The 15,888-nt window shown below is 38.0% G+C and overlaps 1 pseudogene; it reads left to right on the top strand.

Moving 5' to 3' along the window:
• Positions 1 to 4,035: 4,035 nt before the first annotated feature.
• On the top strand, positions 4,036 to 4,335 carry LOC143534558 (cyclin-dependent protein kinase inhibitor SMR6 pseudogene; annotated as a pseudogene).
• The last annotated feature ends 11,553 nt before the right edge of the window (positions 4,336 to 15,888 follow it).

Below are 15,888 nucleotides of genomic sequence, written 5' to 3'. Positions count from 1 at the left end.
TCAAATAGTTGTAAAGTTTAGGAAACCAAAGTTAATGAAAATTGTTTTGAAATGGAAAATGCAAGTACATCTGGTAAATATGTCCCACCTCATATAAACAATTTTTATCAATCTGCTAATCAATATTATCAACCTGAACTGTACAATCAATTTGATAATAGCTACTATGGTTATTATCCACAAGATTATGTTAACTCTTTCTATACAAATTTTTTTGATGATCGAGGTCATAGATCTAACAGCTTGTTTGTTCCCGTACAACCATCTCCTTATTCGCCTCAACCCATGTATTATCATTCTGACGGTTTCTATAGGGAAGATAGAAGAAAACTTTGTTTTGTGTGTGGTAACCCGTCTCACCTTGTAAGACATTGCAAGCACTGGTTCAAGCAACAACTTGATATTCAAAGGCGGCTTAGTCAGTCCACAAAAGGTGCTTTTAGTAGCCCAGATTCAAGGACTGATCAAGCTGATAGTGAAGCTAGTGAAATGGACGTGAGATCCAAAGTCAATAAAGTAAAACACAAGAGAAAACCTTTTTGGAGATCTAAAAAGGATAAAATCAAAAAGAATCCTAAGACTGAAAAGTCTGAGGATTCACCAAAAACAGTTTTAAAATTCAGAAAACAAAAGTCCAAAATTGCCAAAATTAAGGAACAAGTTTGTGCTTGGATTCCTAAGGATTGTTCTTCAAGCGACGAGACGCCAAGAAATAATTTGTTTTCAATAAATAAAATCAAGTTTTGTCAATTTATGGTCGACTTTCCCGAGACAACTAAGTCTCGGGAACTCGTGTCCATTTAAACGCTTAGTGCATGTAGGGTCAATCAAGGAGGACTATCGAGAGTATTCGGTACTTAGATAGTGGTTGCACCCGACATATGATGGGAGACGAACCCTTACTATTTGATGCTAAACCATTCGATGGCGGATTCGAGTCTTTCATAAGCGACATGGGATGACAAACTTCAGGGAATGGGAAATGTTTCATACTTTGTGCTTCAACAATGCCAACCATGCTCAAATGGATCAACCACAACTTGTCGAGCGCTTCTCAAGTGATGGATCCAACATTAGCTGATGGGCTTCGGTTTGAATCTCTTCAAGTTTGTTATATGATGTGATAATGCATACTTACGGTAGTCCATTTGACAACAGCTTTGCTGACCTTTTCGCTAAAGCCATCGTCCAATTTTGATTAAAACAAACTATCTATCTTTTTGTATATAAAATTGTAAATATTTTTCAAATATGTCACAATTTTAGAGGGAGAAAATGAGTATTAACTCACCAAAAAGATTTTACTTTTGTTAAGAAAAACAAAAATCAAGTCACTTGACTTCCAAAAATATTCTATATTATTTATCTTATTTAAATAAAAATCTGAAAAGTCTTAAAAGTATATTCTCTCGCTTAGAGGGAGCTCTTGTTTAGAGGGGGTCGGATAATATTAAAATATCAGAAAATTTTGAGAAATTGATCCGACCTTTGGAAAATGATAGAAAATTGTCTTAGGTGATCCTAGCACATGAAAAGAGTATATCAAAAGCCAACCAAATCATTGATTGATGTGTAGATAGGCTTAACAAATGAGTAAGTATCATAGTGATATAAACTTAAATATCTGCATATGCTAGTGGTTACACTCTTATGAAGCGGTTGCCGACTCCAGATAAGTCATATTAACGAAGGCAAAAATCCTAATAGTCAGTCATACACGAGCCCGTTAGTGATTGGTCACAATGAAAAATTATTTCTTGTTTTAGCTTCAAATAGAACATATAAAAAAATTTATTGAAAAGGTAGAAAAACTGCAGAAAACTCAAAAAGTATTCAAAATCAACAACAAAAATGTTGATAATTTTATCAAACAAAAAGGGGTATATTAGAACCACGTAACGTAGGGCAAACAAGTAAGTCCTAAACACTTTATATGAAGGCATAAGCCAAACAAGGCTAGTAAGTCCATGGTTCAACCTTTATATATTGTTTGAAAGAAAAGTTTGCAAAAATTATACGAAGCTCAAAATGTTTTGATCAATCATTAGGGGGTCTGAGTCAATTCGGGGTGATACTGATGAACAAAAACTATGCCCGAGGTATGATGGAGTTTGTAACATGTCGGATCAACAGGGGACCACACAAGTATTGTGCCAAATTGTACCTTAACGTATCACGATGAAATCAAAATACTTGTTAAGTTTAAAGTAGACCAGTATATCTACAATCGACTTTGGGTTCTTGGCATAATAATATCCAAATAGAAGTGTGATCTAGGACGTTATAGACAATGTGATTCCATGTTGTGATCTTTCTCGCAAAAATAATAAAGTCAATAGAAAATTATGTAAATATTATTGTTATATAATATTAAATTCATCTTTACTCTTATCTTTTTCTTTTTTCTTGTTTTATTTTATGTGTCAACTTCAAAATATTATGTATATATATATATATATATATTCGAAGTATTATAATATATGAAAATTCCAAAAAGATTTTAAGTTTTTATGAGTTCGTACATATTTTATTAATCTTTGTTTTATTCAAATCATGTGTTTTGTTGTCAATGTCGTTTATGCAAAGTTCGTTGGAAACCTGGGACTTAAATAAATCATTTACAAGTTAAGGGACTGAAATTGGTATTTTATGAAAAGTCATGATAAAATAAAATTTCAGTGTTATTCTGCAAATACTTCAAACTAAGGGCATGTTTTGAAAAAAAAAATATTCTTTGACCCTCGAGATGATCTGTGAATGAATCTTATTCGCTCTAAGTTTTGTGCAGCATTACATGGACAGGTAGATCAAGATCAAGTGTCCTGGGCTGCACAGACTGAAGTTGCCGATGCTGAAGCGCTTAAAAGAAAACGAGAACGTGACAGTTGGCGGTTGAACCCAAAAATGAACTGATCGTGTCTAAGATCAGTCGAATGACAAAGCAAAGAAACAAGTCGGCACAAGAAAGTCAACAAAAGAAAATTAAATGTCGAGCCTCCCGCATCTGATGTTTCTAAAATTTGCCGTTGCCGATTCTTCCCAGGAAATAAGATTGAAGTTCAAGTCTTCAAGATTGGAAAATAAAGAATTGTCAAGATCCAATCTCATTCAAGCTCTTAGATCAAGACAACTACTAGATTTCTAGAAATAAAGACGAAGCAAAGAAATTGTTGAAGGTTTCTGGATATACACAATCCTAGAGGGAGATTGTAGGGCCAATATTCTATATTAGTTTTAGGATTGCGTATGTCTTTATATTTGCTTAGAGTCGGTGTATTACGTACCTCAGTACGTTTATATTGTAAGGACAAAATGTAATTGTTGGAGAAATTGGGGCCCTATATAATGGGTTACTTAACCCATTTCCCCACAACCTTTGTGAATACAACCCTTGCATTTTATTTTCATCAAAGTAAACAAAAACTCTCTCTAACTCACTCACCCTCCTCTCAACTTTCGGCCCTCCTTTACCCACACACACAAGATCTGAGATCTCGGTCCGACTAGTTGTTTCCGCCAACTAGTTGTGAGGTTGATCAAAGAACGACTAGTACTTAGTTTGTTTTGTTGTTTGATCCGGTTTCAGGACCTACAAGACGTCGCTAACGACAAAAGGTGAAACCATATGACAGGATGAATCCCTTAATTGACGCGAACGACAACACAGAAATAGAGCCGTTGCTAATTATTGGCGCCAAGTTTTCCATTGTCACCTGCCCAAAATTTCACGGGCAGAGAATCCTAAGCAAATTGTTTTTAGGTATCATTTCATTTATATTATATATATATACACACACAAAAATAACAATCCCACTTTCTCTTTATTCTCTTTATCTTTTATCGCCTCCTTTCAAACCTTAATATTATTATTATTCCTCCATCCAAAACCCTACTTCATTTTCAAAGCATATATTCTCATATTCACATATTCATATTCCATTAATATTCCAGTCTTCTTCATCAATCTTACTACACAAAGTTTCATTTTTTTCCATCTGGGTATCCTTAAAAAGTGTTCTTTCTTCAATATCTTTAATGGGTTTTTCAAAAGAATCATTAGAACCTAAGAAATGGGTGGTTTCAGGTGTCACAATGAGAACACCATTGAAGTCTTTATCTACAGTTAAAGTTCAAGAAGAAATCGACGAAAAAATCTCTAACTCTGGCAACACAACTCCGACTTCAAGAGGCTCAAAGATACCCAAACTCTTACCGTGTCCGCCGCCGCCAAGGAAGCTCCGGCCGGTGTCCACGTGTCACAACCATGGGACTAGAGAGTTCTTTAAGTCGCCGGAGTTGGACTCTTTGTTTAAAATATTATCAAAAGCTAATTGACCAGTATGTGTCACTGGTTGACACATTGACACATACTGGTTTTTTATGTTATGTTGCGTTATGTTATGTTAGGGCTAGTTTTATAATGTTTTGGTTTTATTTTATTAGCTTAGGGGTTGTTTTAGAAAGATGTAGAGTATAGTAATTAGTGTAGGTTTTGGGTTTAATGAGACATTTCTTTTCAATGTGGTTAGAGCTTATTTCGAGTGAGCATTTTCTGAGTTGATTTTAAAAGAGTTACGAGCCGCGAGCTATTTGAAACACGCGATTATAGTTAGGTGTTTTTTTTGTTGTTTTGAAATATGTTAATCTTTGAAAACCAAAAGGGGCAAATGGGTGTTTGCCACCAAAGGGTAAAAAGAGCCATATGTGGTCAAGTTTGGTGCTTTATGTTTGTATGTGTGGAATATTGCAAAAGGGTTTCTCACCCAATGATCTTGTTTTCTTGATCTTATTAATATTAATATAAAGCTTTGTTACTTCATATATAGTTATTCATTGTTTTTTATATGATCTTCATACATCACTTGTATATGTCACACATGACTGACGAGTGTATGGAGGAGACATACAAAGCAACTTTTTTAAGTCTTATACAACCCGAATAGGTTTTCAACAATTCAGGCCCTATACAACCTTTATAGCCATATACAAGTCGTATATAGACGAAATGCGGTGTTTGAAGATCCGTGATGATGTACCAAGATCCCATGTTTTTTTTAGTTTGGTCGAAATTTAATAACAATTTTTTTCTCTTTTGAATCTTTATTGTAAAGTCTTTGAACTTGCAACTACTAAGTTGAATCTTTAAATGTTATTGGTTGAATAATATAAATGGAAAAGGGTTGAAGTAGATTTCAATGATTTGGATCAAGGTTTCCTACATTGGTATTGTGGAAGCGTGTGGGAGTGACGTCACTCCAACGTGGTGACAATATGAGTTAATGGAAAATAAATAGTAGCACAGTCAACACACGTGTTTCTGTGCATAGGAGTCAACACCAAAATAGTAAACAAAAAATATAGGCCTTAAAATCGGTTTATTATAAGTTTGATTTGAGTCAAGTTTAAACAGCTATAGTATTTTATTGAGTCAAAAGTTTGTTATTTTTGTTACTAGAGTTTTGTTTTTGTTGTAATTTTTGTCCATTGGTTTGTTAAAATTTGCTATATCAATCAAAATTGTTAACGAGATGGACGGAAATGAAACTCTATGGACAAAAAAGGCAAATTTTTACTTTTGGGCTGAAATAGCAATTTTCAACAAATTACAAGAACAAAAACTACAAGTTAAACTTTTTTTATTCATACTAAAAGTTAAAACCTAGCATACTAACATAACCAGAGACGGAACTACAGGGGTCCGTTGACTCTCCGGCCATTCTCCAGCCATGTATGTTTTGATCTTTCTTATTAAAGTTTTGACCCTCTATAATGTTAGTTGAGTAGTGCAGCGATGATTAAGAAGTAAAAAGAAGAAAAGGCATAGAAGAAAGATTTCTCACATGAAATTTTGATCTGTGTTAATTACAGATCGTGTGAAGAAGATGATATCCATAATAGGGATAGTTTTGTAATTAGACATTTGAATATGAAAAAGTATGCTAGGTCAAGAGTCAATTAGAGTGCAATGTAATAAAGTACTTTTTTTAAGGTCCTCTAATAATAACACCAATAAAAATAATAATATTATTATAATTAATAGTTTATCGTAAATCTTTTACGACGTTATTTTTTTTATTTGTTTTGTACGTTTATGTTTATTTAATTAATCATAGAAATTTCGGTATTTTTAATTGTATTATACTTTCAATTTATAAGACTTTTTCTTTTCATTTTTTACATCATTAAATATTAAGACATGTATAATTGACCCTCTGATTTCAAGTTTCTGGTTCCATCACTGAAAATAACTAACGAGATGCTAAAAGAGAGTAATCAAGTTACACGCTAATTTGAAAGTCACACCACTTACTCCAATTAATCACCAAAAATGAATCTATGTTATTATTTAAACAAAAAAATCAATTAATCACAAAAAATGAATCTATGTCTATTATTTAAACAAAAAAAAAACAAGTTTGTGTTAGACCGAATTTATTATCCGATTCAATGGTTTGACCCATACTTTGTTTTTCCTCGGGCTCGTGTACTACCCCTTTTGGCAATACTGTTCAAATTTCGAACGAACCACGTGGTGGCGTGAGGGCATAATTATTGATCCGACTCTTACATATGGTCATAAAATATTGTATGACAGTCTCCATGATCGAATTTACGATCTGATTCAGTGGTTCGACCCATACTCAGTTTTTCCTCCGGCTCGTGTACAACCACCTTTGGCAATACTTGCAAAATTTCGAACGGGCCATGGGGTGGCGTCAGGGCATAATTATTGATCCGATTCTTTATTAGGGCCATAAAATATTGTATGGCACTCTCCATGACCGAATTTATGATTCGATTCAGTGGTTCGACCCATACTCAGTTTATCCTCCCGCTCGTGTACTACCCACTTTAGCAATACTGGCAAAATTTCAAACCGGCCACGGGGTGGCGTCACGCATAATTATTGATCTGATTCTTTCTTAGGACCATAAAATATTTTATGGCAGTCTCTTAGACCGAATTTATGATCCGATTCAGTGGTTCGACCCATACTCAGTTTTTCCTCCAACTCGTGTACTACCCCCTTAGGCAATACTGGCAAAATTTCGAACGGGCCATGAGGTGGCGTTAGGGCATAGTTATTGATCCAATTCTTTCTTAGGGTCATAAAATATTGTATGACAGTCTCTGAGACCGAAATTATGATCTGATTCAGTGGTTTGACCCATACTCAGTTTTTCTTTGGCTCGTGTACTACCACATTTGGCAATACTGGCAAAATTTCAAACGGGCCAAGGGGTGGCGTCAAGGCATAGTTATTGTTCCGATTCTTTCTGTGTGTCATAAAATATTATTTGGCAGTCTCCATAACCGAATTTATGATCCGATTCAGTGGTTCGACCATACTTGTTTTTCCTCCGGCTCGTGTACTAACCCTTTTGGCAATACTGGTAAAATTTCGAACGGGCCACGGGGTGGCCTCAGGGCATATCTATTGATCCAATTCTTTCTTATGGTCATAAAATATTGTATGACAGTCTCCATGATCGAGTTTATTATCCGATTCAGTGGTTCGACCCATACTCAGTTTTTCCGCAGGCTTGTGTACTACCCCATTTGGCAATACTGACAAAATTCGAACGAGCCACGGGGTGGCGTCACGCATAATTATTGATCCGATTCTTTCTTAAGGCCATAAAATATTGTATGGCAGTCTCCATAATCGAATTTATGATCCGATTTAGTGGTTCGACCCATACTCTGTTTTTCCTCCGGCTCGTGTATAACCCCTTCGGCAATACTAGCAAAATTTCGAATGGGCCACGGAGTAGCGTCAGGGCATAATTATTGATCCGATTTTTCTTAGGGCCATAAAATATTATATTGTAGTCTCTTAGACCAAATTTTTGATCCGATTCAGTGGTTCGACCCATACTCAGTTTTTCCTCCGTCTCGTGTACTACCTCCTTTGCCAATACTGGCAAAATTTCGACCGGGCCATGGGATGACGCCAGGGCATAATTACAGATCCGATTATTTCTTAGGGCCATAAAATATTGTATGACAGTCTCCATGATCGAATTTTGGATCCGATTAAATGGTTCGACCGATACTCAGTTTTCTCCGGCTTGTGTACTAACCCCTTTGGCAATACTGGCAAAATTTCGAACGGGCCACGGGGTGGAGTCAGGGCATAATACTAATCCGATTCTTTCTTAGGGTCATAAAATATTATATGGCAGTCTCCATAACAGAATTTATGAACCGATTCAGTGGTTCGACCCATACTCTGTTTTTCCTCCGGCTCGTGTACTAACCCCTTTGGCAATACTGGTAAAATTTTGAACGTGCCACGGGGTGACGTCAGGGCATAATTTTTGATTCGATTTTTTCTTAATGTCATAAAATATTGTATGGCAATGTCCATGACCGAATTTATGATCCGATTCAGTGGTTCGACCCAAGAACAGTTTTTCCTCCGGCACGTGTACTAACTCCTTTGGCAATACAGGCAAAATTTCGAACGGAGCACGGGGTGGCATCAGGGCATAATTATTGATCCAATTCTTTCTTAAGGCCATAAAATATTGTATGACAGTCTCCATAACCGAATTAATGATCCGATTCAGTGGTTCGACCCATACATAGTTTTTCCTCCGGCATGTGTATAACTCATTTGGCAATAATGGCAAAATTACGAACGTGCCACGGGGCGGTGTCAGGGCATAATTATTGATCCGATTCTTTCTTAGGGTCATAAAATATTGTATGGCAGTCACCATGACCGAATTTATGATCTTATTCAGTGGTTCAACCCATACACAGTTTTTCTACGGCTCGTATAATACACCCTTCGGCAATACTGGCAGAATTTCGAACTGGGCACGGGGTGGTGTCAGGGCATAATTGTTAATCCGATTCTTTCTTAAGGTTGTAAAATATTGTATGGCAATCTCCTAGACCGAATTTATGATCCGACCCATATACAGTTTTTCCTCCGGCTCGTGTACTACCCCATTTGGCAATACTGGTAAAATTTCGAACGGGCCACGAGGTGGCATCAGGGCATAATTATGATCCGATTCTTTCTTAGAGTCTTAAAATATTATATGGCAGTATCCATGACCGAATTTATGATACGATTCAGTGGTTCGACCCATACTCAGTTTTTCCTTCGGCTTGTGAACTACCCTCTTTGGGAATATTGGCAAAATTTCGAAAGGGCCACGGGGTGGCGTCACGCATAATTGCTGATCTGATTATTTCTTATGGTCATAAAATACTGTATGGCTGTCTCCATGACTTAATTTATGATCCGATTCAGTGGTTCGACCCATACTCTGTTTTTCCACCGGCTCGTGTACTCACCCCTTTGGCAATACTGGTAAAATTTCGAACGGGCCACGGGGTGGCGTCAGGGCATAATTATTGATCCGATTCTTTCTTAGGGTCATAAAATATTGTATGACAGTCTCCATAACCGAATTAATAATCTGATTCAGTGGTTCGACCCATACATAGTTTTTCCTTCGGCACTTGTATAACCCATTTGGCAATAATGGCAAAATTTCGGACGTGCCACGGGGCGGTGTCAGGGCATAATTATTGATCTGTTCTTTCTCAGTGTCATAAAATATTGTATGGCAGTCTCCATGACCGAATTTAAGATCCGATTCAGTGGTTCAATCCATACACAGTTTTTCCTACGCCTCGTGTAATACACCCTTCGGCAATACTGGCAGAATTTCGAATGGGCCACGGGGTGGTGTCAGGGCATAATTGTTAATCCGATTCTTTCTTAAGGTTATAAAATATTGTATGGCAATCTCCTAGAAGAATTTATGATCCGATTAAGTGATCCGACCCATACACAGTTTTTCCTCCGGCTCGTGTACTACCCCCTTTGTCAATACCGGTAAAATTTTGAACGGGCCACGAGGTGGCGTCAGGGCATAATTATGATCCGATTCTTTCTTAGGGTCATAAAATATTATATGGCAGTATCCATGACCAAATTTATGATACGATTCAGTGGTTCGACCCATACTTAGTTTTTCTTTCGGCTCGTTTACTACCCCCTGTGGCAATACTAACAAATTTTCGAACGAGCCACGGAGTGGCGTCAGGGCATAATTATTGATACGATTCTTTCTTAAGGTTATAAAATATTGTATAACAGTCTTCATTATCGAATTTTAGATTCGATTCAGTGGTTCAACCCATACTCAGTTTTTCTTTCGGCTTGTGAACTACCCTCTTTGAGAATATTGGCAAAATTTCGAAAGGGCCACGGGGTGGCGTCACACATAATTGCTGATCCGATTATTTCTTAGGGTCATAAAATAATGTATGGCTGTCTCCATGACTGAATTTATGATCCGATTCCGTGGTTCGACCCATACTCTGTTATTCCTCCGGCTTGTGTACTCACCCCTTTGGCAATACTGGTAAAATTTCGAACGGGCCACGAGGTGGCGTCAGGGCATAATTATTGATCCGATTCTTTTTTAGGGTCATAAAATATTGTATGACAGTCTCTATAACTGAATTAATGCTCCGATTCAGTGGTTCGACCCATACATAGTTTTTCCTCCGGCATGTGTATAACCCATTTGGCAATAATGTCAAAATTTCGAACGTGTCACGGGGAGGTGTCAGGGCATAATTATTGATCCGATTTCTTTCTCAGTGTCATAAAATATTGTATGGCAGTCTCCATGACCGAATTTATGATCCGATTCAGTGGTTCAACCCATACACAGTTTTTCCTACGGCTCGTGTAATACACCCTTCGGCAATACTGGCAGACTTTCGAACGGGGCACGGGGTGGTGTCAGGGCATAATTGTTAATCCGATTCTTTCTTAAGGTTATAAAATATTGTATGGCAATCTCCTAGACCGAATTTATGATCCGATTAAGTGATCCGACCCATACACAGTTTTTCCTCCGGCTCGTGTACTACCCCCTTTGGCAATACTGGTAAAATTTCGAACGGGCCACGAGGTGGCGTCAGGGCATAATTATGATCCGATTCTTTCTTAGGGTCATAAAATATTATATGGCAGTATCCATGACCAAATTTATGATACGATTCAGTGGTTCGACCTATACTTAGTTTTTCCTTCGGCTCGTGTACTACCCCATTTGGCAATACTAACAAATTTTCGAACGAGCCACGGGGTGGCGTCATGGCATAATTATTGATACGATTCTTTCTTAAGGTCATAAAATATTGTATGACAGTCTCCGTTATCGAATTTTATATCCGATTCAGTGGTTCAACCCATACTCAGTTTTTCCTTCGGCTTGTGAACTACCATCTTTGGGAATATTGGCAAAATTTCGAAAGGGCCACGGGGTGGCGTCACGCATAATTGCTGATCCGATTATTTCTTAGGGTCATAAAATATTGTATGGCTGTCTCCATGACTGAATTTATGATCCGATTCAGTGGTTCGACCCATACTCTGTTTTTCCTCCGGCTCGTGTACTCACCCCTTTGGCAATACTGGTAAAATTTCGAACGGGCCACGTGGTGGCGTCAGGGCATAATTATTGATCCGATTCTTTCTTAAGGTCATAAAATAGTGTATGACAGTCTCCATAACCGAATTAATGATCCGATTCAGTGGTTCGACCCATACATAGTTTTTCCTCCGGCACGTGTACTACCCCTTTTAGCAATAATGACAAAATTTCGAATGGGCCACGGGGTGGCGTTATGGCATAATTATTGATCCGATTTTTTCTTAAGGTCATAAAATATTGTATGATAGTCTCCATGATCGAATTTATGATCCAATTCAGTGGTTCGACCTATACTCAGTTTTTCCTTCGGCTCGTGTCCTTTGGCAATACTGGCAAAATTTTAAACGGGCCACGGGGTGGCGTCAGGGCATAATTACTGATCCGATTCTTTCTTAGGACCATAAAATAATGTATGCAGTCTTTTAGACCGAATTTACGATCCGATTCAGTGGCTCGACCCATACTCAGTTTTTGATTCGGCTCGTGTACTACCCCCATTGGCAATACTGGCAAAAATTCGAACGGGCCACGGGGTGGCGTCAGGGCATAATTATTGATCCGATTCTTTCTTAGGGCCATAGAATATTGTATGGTAGTCTACATGACCTAATTTACGATCCGATTCAGTGGTTCGACCCTATACTCAGTTTTTCTTCTGACTCGTGTACTACCCCATTTGGCAATACTGGCAAAATTTCGAACGGGCCACGGGGTGGCGTTAGGGCATAATTGTTGACCCGATTATTTCTTAAGGCTATAAAATATTGTATGGCAGTCTCCATGACCGAATTTATGATCCGATTCAGTGGTTCGATCCATACTCAGTTTTTCCTCCGGCTCGTGCACCACCCCTACCCTTGGCAATACTAGCAAAATTTCGAATGCGCCATGAGCTGGTGCCAGGGCATAATTATTGATCCGATTCTTTCATAAGGTCACAAAATATTGTATGGCAGTCTCCATTACAGAATTTATGATTGATTCAGTGGTTCCACCAATACCCAATTTTTCCTCTGGTTCGTGTACTACCCCATTTGGCAATACGGGCAAAATTTCAAACGGGCTACGGGGTGGGGTGAGGGTATAATTATTGATCTGATTCTTTCTTAAGGTCACAAAATATTGTATGGCAGTCTCCATGACTGAATTTATGATCTGATTCAGTGGTTCGACCCATACACAGTTTTTCCTTCGGCTCGCGTACTACCCTTTTTGACAATACAGGCACAATTTCGAACGGGTCACGGGGCGGTGTCAGGGCATAATTTCGAACGGGGCGTTTTTTTGAGCTTTAAAAATTAACCTATATGTTTGTTAGACTATAATTTTCCGATTCTGATCCAACTGCATTAGACTTTTTCAGGGACGAAAAAAGAGTAAGTGTGGGGATATTTGATATACATGTATTTATAAATCTCGAATCCCGTGTAAAGTTGTGTTTCCTTAATATTTTAAGTTCGTTTAAGTTTGAGTTTTGTTTATCTTTTATTAATTTAGGTTTGAGTCAAGTTTTATATATTTATCGTGTTTTAACTCTTTTGGTGTCTTGCATGTTTTACTTAATTCTTTCTATCTTTTCATGCGAAGTTTAAGTACGTTTTGTTCGTTAATGATTACATGATTGTTCCGCTTAGCGTTTCGATTTTTTTTCATGTTGAAGAGATTCCTAATAGTTTTTATGTTATTTTGTGCTTAAACGTTAACGATTATTTTGTTATTCTTGCATTACATTACATGTTTGTGTATGTGATAGGTCCCATGTTGAAGAAAGCGAGAAAACGAGTCAAATGGAAAAAGAATCAGCTAAAACGGAGCTCGGATGAAGCCAGTACGCAAAAACGAAGACAAACGAGCTGAAAGTCGTAAAACGTCAAAAAATGTCATGTTCGAGCTACGCGACCAGGTCATACCATTCAAGAAGCATGTGGTAGATTCCAACATGTCCCAAGGCTGCCAAGAATGTTCAAGAATCAGCAACCACGTCTATTTTGTCTTCTAGTGGGCCTAGTTGTGACATCTGCCCCGATCCGACCCGACCCAGGTACCCGTTTCTCTGACCCGATCTCTTTCTTTTATTATTTAATATTTATACTTATATTTTACTTTTAATAATAATAATATACTTTTCCTTCCCGCCTCTTTCTCTCTCTTTCTTTCCGCCGTCCCGTCCCTCTCCTTCTCTCTTTCCGCCTTCTTTTCCCTTTTGTCGCCGTCCCGCCCTTAAGCCTTGTTTCCCTCTTTTTCTTCTAACTCTTTGCTTGTCCTTTGTTCCTTCCCGCCTAAGGTTGTCTGCGCAGCTCCACGCGCCAGACCCCTTACAAGGAATCCTGCGTGAAGACCACCTGTTTCAGCGTTACGCGAGACGAACTCTTCTCGCAGCGCGCTAGGAATTTTAGTTCCTCCCGCGGCGCGCTAAGAAATGTAGTTCTTCCCGCGGCGCGCTTAGAAATGTAGTTCTTTCCGCGACGCGTTTAGGTTGGTTCTGTCTGCCTTCGCGCTCGCGCTCTCTTGACCTTCTGTGTCTGCCTTCGCGCTCCAGCCTTCTCGCGCTGAACCCTTTGAGTTTTCTTCTGTTGAATCTAGCCGTTGCTTTTGTGTTGTCTTATCTTTTGAGCTGTTGACCTAATCTGCTTTATGTCTGAAAAGCCACTTTTGGCGCAGCATGCGCACCAACCCCATTGGTTGGCAGAAAAAGTGACTGACATTATCTTTTGAGATCTGCTTTTGCCATGCTTGACCAGTACCTTTATCTGACCCGCCCATGCTTTTTACTGTTCCCTGACAGCTTTATCTTGCCCCCTGCAGCTGCGATATCTTTTACTTGCTTTTGATATCTTTTGTTATCTTTTGTTTTGTCTTGTTCTGTTTGTCTTGAGATCCTTTCCCCTTTTCTAGGGATTTTGTCTCCTAGGGTTTCTCTATAAATAATAATGTTATTTTCTTAACACTACACACACAAAACACTTAATCTCTCCTGTTCTCTTGCCCCTTGCTCTCTCTGCCGTCTTCCTCTCTGCCTCCGTCTTCCTCCCTGTTCTGCCCTGCTTTTCCGGTAATATATATATATAATAATTTACTTACTAATTATGCTAACTTATAATCAAGACTTAACCCAATCATTAAAACAATAATCTTATTTATAGGTTAACTTGTGCTTGTTTAAAGTTGGTTCTTGCTTTATCTTACACCGCATCGTTTATCATGTGAGTAATCTCGTACCTAATCCCTTTTTATTTTTAATGTTTTGGGATGTTCATGTGTTCGTACAAACTTGAGTCTTAAACTTGTTTATGAACTTTAGTCGCGCAGTATCCCATGTGTTGAGGACGTTTACTTGGCTGTTTATTTGTATGTGTGTATCATTAACCGCTTTGTTCGGCCTATTCCGAAGTTTTCATGGATCCATTAGATGAACACGGGAGACCTATCGTTTACGGTTTTCTTTGTTTACACTTGCACAGATGTTTTCTCGTTTTTGTGCTCAATTGGGAGCACGGATTGAACTATGAACTATGAGCTATGATCTATTTAGGCTTGATCACAATCTGATTGCACCCTTGCTAAACACCAGACATACACGTGTTGCGCGCAGATTTATGATTATCTATGTATTGTATTAAACTTGATTTCTCACCAACACGCAAGTGTTTGACGTTTATTTTAACACATGTTCAGGTTTGCAGTAGCTGTTTTGGAGCTTGTGGACACATAGGAAGTTTTCTTTATTTTGGACCTAGATTAAAATGTATCAAGACAAGTTATTTGTTGTTCTAATATTTTGCCTTATAATATATTGATTTATGATGATTTATGTTATCTTGTGTTTACCCTGCGCGTGCGCGAATGAATGTATTTATTAAATATTGACACCCAATAGTGTCACGAGTAATGAAACAATATGTGGCGCCCCGATGTATAATCCGCCTTTGGTCGGGGTGTTACAGATTGGTATCAGAGCTCGTTGACTTTAGGATAGGTGGTTAGACGTAACGGCCTAGAATACCTAAGAGTCCCGTCTCGCGCATGAGAGAAATCTCATGTTTGCGCGCTTATTGTTAATTACTCGTTATTTATGAATATGCTCGCACCTGCGCAGTATATGATTTTATGTTTTATTTCGCGATATTTCGATTTTTGTTGAATTTCGATTTTTATTGATTTTTCTTACATATTCGTTTGTTGAATTTGAAAGTCCGAAAAGTCATGGTGATGCATGAATAGCTGATTTTCAATTTCCACTTACGATTATGTTCTGAGGTTGGAGACTTGAAAAGTCATGGTGATACATGAATTGTCAACCTCCAATACTCATTTTCTTGTATGTTTTATATTGAAGATTGAAAAGTCATGGTGATACATGAATCGTCAATCTCCGATACTCGTTTGCTCGTATATTTTAAATTGGGAATTCGGA

Source organism: Bidens hawaiensis, unplaced genomic scaffold (assembly GCF_021521415.1).
Source record: "Bidens hawaiensis isolate Kalapana, Puna unplaced genomic scaffold, B.hawaiensis_p1.1 tig00010199_1, whole genome shotgun sequence".
Lineage (NCBI taxonomy): Eukaryota > Viridiplantae > Streptophyta > Magnoliopsida > Asterales > Asteraceae > Bidens > Bidens hawaiensis.
This window is presented reverse-complemented; position numbering and strand designations above follow the sequence as displayed.